Below are 6,027 nucleotides of genomic sequence, written 5' to 3' on the forward strand. Positions count from 1 at the left end.
GCAGCCACAAAGAAGGATCAATTTGAATCATTTGTAGGCAAATGGATACATCTTGAGACCATAATGTTAAGTAAAACAAATCTGATGCACAGGCTTAAATATTGCATGACTTCTCTTATACAAAAAGCCCAAGATATAAACAAACTGAACAAAACAAAAGATAATAGCAAAAGGGAGATACAAAGGGGAAGGGGGTGAAAAAACAAACTAAGATGCATTAAGTCTATGCACGCACTCCTCTCCTCGCAATGAATGTAATTACTATGCAATGCAAACATGGGCTCATAAAAACCAAGCCGGAGAGGCTGCAGTGGTGGAGAGGAGGAGGAAGAGGGGGAGAGGGAGGGGCGGGGGAGGGGGAGGAGACCCTCTAGGGGAGGCTGCGAGGACAGTCAGCTCAGCCCTCCAGGGCACCCCACTGCCCTTGCAGCCCGCCCCGCCCTGCAACCCTCAGCCGTGCAGTGAGCACTGTTGGTGGGAGAGACCGGTGGCTCTCAGGAGAGCCTGGACTGCAGGCCTCTCTACCGGCACTACTGTGTGACTGAAAACAACTTGGGCTTCCCCGTGGTTAAATGTGCAGATTGCAGCTCAACTTTATTTCCTACTATTTTAGGATGAATCTCTCCGCCATGTAAATACCAGCACCATAAATTGCAGTATTTTATTCTGCACCATCCCCGCAGCCCACAGTCAGCGCCGCCTGACAAAGTGGGTCCAGCGCCGCACCGAATCCTGCTTTCCATGGCTCTTTTCTTTGGTACTGGGGAGCAAACTCAGGCCCTTGAGTTTGCGAGGCAGGCAGCGGAACCACTGAGCCAAATCCCCGACCCTTCCACGGTTCTCACATGGAACGTGCAGGACTTATTTCTCCCTGGGTAATTTCTTCCTAACAACCACTGAGAGTAGACAATAAGTACTTCAGTGGAAGGACCTTGCATATATACAAACTTTAGTAAAATATGGGAATTTATGACCAGATCTACTTACATAAAACAAAACATTTCATGTGGCTTTGGTTCTTTTTCTTCTCAAAATACTGTACTCAGGGAAGTGTAACTAAATTTTGTTAAAAATAAGCCACACTCATATACAAATTCCCCCACCTAACAGCTGGAACCTGTTTTTCCTCCTGTTTTTTCTCATCTTCCAGAGCTTTATTGTTAGAGTAAGATGTGTCCTGTCCTTTGCTCATGTTTGTTGTCTTATAGTCTCTGTAGTCTAAACAACTAATTTATTAACATTTTATTCTTCTGCCAGTTGCTTTTTTGTCATATGGATACTGCCTTGAAACATTTCCATGCTCTGAAAAAAGTTGTTCCAAGTGGTTTGAAATTTTAGAAGAAACGGCATCACCCATAAAGGAACAACAAACCAAAACCAGTATCCGAAGGTGCTTCAGGTAGGGACAGGCATTTCATTATACATTTTAATTCTGTCACTCGGAAATCCTTCAAGAAGGGTCCCTCCAACACTCCCTTTTAGGTGTAATCTTCAAGGGAAAAAAAATTTAAAAATTGAGAAAGCATCTTGTCTCTGCAGGTGATTTTTCATGGTGGCAAAAGTCATCCCCAAGAAATTGCCTCAATACAGCACAGTTCCAGCTTTTTGTGGTAAGGGCCCAGAAATTCACAGTGGAGTTGGATAATTTCTGGGAGAGACCTTGTATGCTCTTCATAGATCCATTAACTCTTTCAAGCTCCTGGGATCTGTTTAATCCAGCCCTCTCTAAGAGGAATGTAACGTGAGGTGCCATAGAAGCAATATTACTGAAATACTTTTGTGCTGCTAAAATCCAGTGTGTATTTTGCGTTTACAGCACATCTCAAATAGGTCCAGCTACATCTCATGTGCTGTCACATGGCCACAATATTGCACAGGGTGGATTTGCTCTATTGCTTTTTACTAGAACATGTAACAGTGCTTGAAGGAGCAGAGGAATTAATATGTCTCCAAACTACTAGCATCTCATTACCTTTTCCTTTTTTGCCATTTTTTTAAAAAGCATTATTTGCCAAATACCTTTTAGATGTACTGAGACACACATTTATTCATTTCTTCATTATGCAGTGACTGTGAAATTGTCTGAAATAGTTTTGCTCTCATGACTCTTAAGAATAGATAACCAAGCTCTACTTACTGACAGGACCACAGATATATTTAGGTTTCTTTTAATAATATTTTATTTTGAAATAGTTTCATGTTTACAGAGAAATTACGGAGATTATACAGAGTACCCATTTACTTCATGCGTAGTTTCCCAAACTATAAATAATTTACATTCATATGTATTTTGGCTTATGTCTAGGTGGGTTGTGGAGTTGTGGCCTTGGGGTCTGGTCCCTCATCCCTTCCTCTCTGGCACTCTTCTATGCTCTGCTTCTCAGACACTGTGAACTGAGCAGCTTTCTCCTCTGGTGTTTCTGCCTTAGAGCCAGCCCATATCCTCTGAAGCAATGGGTCAATCTAAACCTCTCCTCTTTTTCTTTTTTTGTACTGAGGATCTAACTCGGCCCCTTAAACCTCTCCTCTTTTGAGTTGTAGTTGTTGGGTATTTTGTTTCAGTGATAAGAAAGTGACTAGTACAGAAAACTACTACCAAGGAAGTAGGGCTATGGCTGTGATTACACCTGACCCTGTGATTGAGAAGCATTTTAAACTGGCTTGCAGGAGGTGTTTGGAAAAACTTAGAGAAGCTGGCTGAAAAATCCATAGAATGCAGTAGGAAGAGCCTAATGGGTGATTCTGCTCAGAGCTTACTGGATCAGAATGCTAACAGAAATACAAAGCATAAAAGCCAGGCTTGAGGGGTTTCAGTTGTGATCAAAGGATTCACTGACAAATGGACTAAGGGCTGTAAATGTTACCAAAAAAAAAAAAATGGTCTACATTTTGTCCTTTGCAATAGACTGACATTACATTTTGACTTTGCAATAGACTGATATGAAAGATGGTGGACTAAATAAAATCTAGTCAAATTCAAAAGCAGCCCAATATTCAGGCTGTAGCATGAGTGTTGTCAGCTACTTTTAGCCAGAATTATAGTGAGAATCAGGAGCAAAGCATTTCTAAATTTGGGGCCAAAAGAGGTGTTGTTGCTGAAGACATCTGCTACACTGAAATGAAACCAATTATTTTTTATAGGGACAAGAAGAAAGATGTCTTGAAGACATCTCAAGAACCAACAAAACCTCATCAATCAAAAGCTCAAAGGTGCAAAAGTATAAATCTTTCATTTGTGAAAAAAATCCCTCAAACCCCTACTTGAGAAAAGCCTCTTAGAGAATTGGTTTCCTAGGATTCTTTTTACTGTATCAGCTTTACAGGCTCTCAGAGAGCGCTGCAGCCATGGTCCCAGGGGACCTGGCTACTGCTGCCACTGACCACTGCCTTGGCATTGTTTATATGATGCTGGTTTTATTTATATGCAGAAAGCAAGAATTGTACCATCAAGGAGGTTTCCATCCACATTTCAAAGAAAGGCCTGGGAGGCCAAGCAAACGCAGCTTCAGAGAGGGCAGGGTATAAAGCTACAGGAATGAAGAGAAGGTGCAGTGGAGACCCCAGGAAGTCAGATATGCCAGAAACATAGAATGTCTGCTGAGAAAAGCTTCAGGCAGTGAACAGAGCCAGCCCAACAAAGTGGTCATATGTCCTGGAGTTGTTCATCAACTCTGGAACTCAAATCTTACCACTATGTGACCTGGATACCAGGTATGAAGCTGCAGGCCTTCATGTTTGCCCTGCTGGGTTTAGATCTTACTTTGTTCTTAGTCTTTTGTGTTCACTGTTCTTCCTTTCTGAAATAGGAATGTTTATCCTGTGCTGTTGTACCTTGGGACTATATAACTTGTTTTTTTTAATAGAGATTCAGAGCTAAGAGTTTGCCTTGAGTCTCAAAAGAGACTTTGACTTTTGAAAAATGCTGAAATGTTGAGAATTTGGAGAAGGTATTATTATGTTTTTAGTTGTATTCAGGACAGTTATAGTATGTTAAGCAGAATTATGAACTTGCTATTGTATTTATTTGGAGTTTAAATGTGGTTTAAGAAGATGTTTTTGACAAATTAACCACTTCTCTTTGTCTTCTTCTTTTGCATGCTTCCTTTTTTTTTCCTTCCTTCCTTACCCAGACAAATCCCACACTAAATGTCTTGGATGAATTCAAGAGAAGTGGGCATCTACACTAGGAGAAGACAGTGGGGGAAGAGGATGCAGAATTGCAGTCTGGGGCAGGTAAGCAGGCAACAACGCAGGGAGAGGCTCAGCCAGGCAGGGCAAAGAGGGAAGGGAAGCTCTGCTGCCTGGAACTCAGGCTGGAGGTGCAGCGGGGCTTAGCCATAAGGGGGCTCTGACCCAGGGTTGGCTGTGTGGGCTGGATAAGAAATATAAAAAAGGAAATAGAGCATATCCCAGAGATCTTCATGCACTTTTAAGATCTAGTACCTTCTGAACCAAAACTTCTACAGACTTGTCACAAAGCAAAGATGATGATTTGCAAATTTAAGTACTTCCATTTTTCTTTCTATAGTTATACAGGTTTCTATTCTTAAGTGATAAGTATTTAATTTTAGATTTTTTGTTTCAGTCTGTCTAATTGAAGTTGGCAAGTGTTAACTCAAAAAAGACCAAATTAAAAATGTATTTCTCAAAAAATAAATGTAAAGGAAATTTGGGGGGTTTTTGTTTTGCTTTGTTTTGTTTTTGCAGGGGGTACAGGGATTGAACTCTGGCCCTTGCAAGGCAGGTGGCAGAACCACTGAGCCAAATCCCCAGCCCAATGTAAAGGAAATTTAAATAAACTTTCAGTGATGATGGAAAGAAAAAACAAAAGATGTTTTTGAGCCTGAAGTTGACCAGGGGTGGGATATTGTGGTTCAGGTGGACAGCCAATGGGGCTGGCTTGGGATCTACTGGAGATTGATGGGGCAGGCTCCTGTGTGTTTGGGTGGGTCACTGAGGTGCAGGCTGGGGGTCTCTTTCTGTTCCTCCTCTCCTCTCTGGCATTCTTCCCTAACTGTCCTTCCTATCTACAATGAGCTGAGCAGCATTCTCTGATGTTTCTGCCTTGGTGCCATCTGATTACGGATTGAATTTCCTAAAGCCACGCCTCGGTTAAACCTTTCCTCCTTTAAGTCCTAGGTCTCAGGTGTTATGTCCCCATAGTGGGCAAGTGACTAATATGATGTATTTTTCTGTTTCTCAGTCACTTCCAAGATGCCATATTACATTTTATCATCACATTCCGCTTTGACTTCTTAAGCTCTTTTTGGTTGTCTAAAACTTCCATTGCTCTTAATAATCTTAATAGTTTGAAGCAGTGGTGGCCAAGATTTTTATAGAATGTCCCCCATTTGCGATTGATTTAAATTCTTTTTTCGTGATTAGCTTAGGGATGTAGATTTTTGGAAGGAAGGTCATGGAGGTAAGGTGTGATTCATATTAATTATATCATGTCAACAGTAGGTACTCTCCCTAGGACTTAGGTCTTCTGACATTGTCCTTGCTCACCTGGTAGTGCTGGTGTTAGTCAGGTTGTTATACCCTAAAATTACACTTTCTTGTTTCCTCTTTGCTATACTTTTAGAGGAAGTTACTACATATTAGTCAATTATAAGGAGTAGGGAGTCCTTGAGGGAAGACTGGCTAAGCAAAGTCTTTCCTTTATTTCCCCTATTTAATTTTATCCAGTCATATTGTCTGTACCAGTTTGAACTCACAAATATTACTTTGTACTTTGAGTAATAATCTAAAGTACTTTATTTCATTGCTGAAATATCCCATCATTGGCCATCAGGCTTTCAGGTGGCTTCTGTTTCCTGTTTGAACATGGCCCCATCACTGTGGCCTTTGGGGGTACTCTTTGTTTTATTTATTATTTAGTTTTATTTTTGAGAACTTCCTTAATTCCTCATGTTGCAACATGCTCCAGGCTTATTTTATATAATTCCTGCTCCAGTCTTAGAAGCAGATATTTCTCCAAGGAACTCTATCTTCTTTCATTGAAGAATGGTTTATAAAGATACAAAA

General features: G+C 40.9%; 1 long non-coding RNA gene across 3 annotated transcripts in view; it reads left to right on the top strand.

The window, feature by feature from the left end:
- Positions 1–419: 419 nt before the first annotated feature.
- The window catches only part of LOC104871294, a 16,943-nt gene continuing 11,335 nt past the window's right edge, over positions 420–6,027 (top strand). The window contains exons 1-4 of one of the 3 annotated variants that reach the window (XR_004518672.1): positions 420–1,399; positions 1,540–1,610; positions 3,142–3,210; positions 4,131–4,233. This is a non-coding gene — a long non-coding RNA (uncharacterized LOC104871294). The remainder of the gene's footprint in view (positions 1,400–1,539; positions 1,611–3,141; positions 3,211–4,130; positions 4,234–6,027) is intronic. The other 2 variants (XR_782806.2, XR_004518673.1) reach the window with 2 other exon arrangements.

Source organism: Fukomys damarensis, unplaced genomic scaffold (assembly GCF_012274545.1).
Source record: "Fukomys damarensis isolate Sample0158 unplaced genomic scaffold, DMR_v1.0_HiC HiC_scaffold_3, whole genome shotgun sequence".
In the NCBI taxonomy this organism is placed as follows: domain Eukaryota; kingdom Metazoa; phylum Chordata; class Mammalia; order Rodentia; family Bathyergidae; genus Fukomys; species Fukomys damarensis.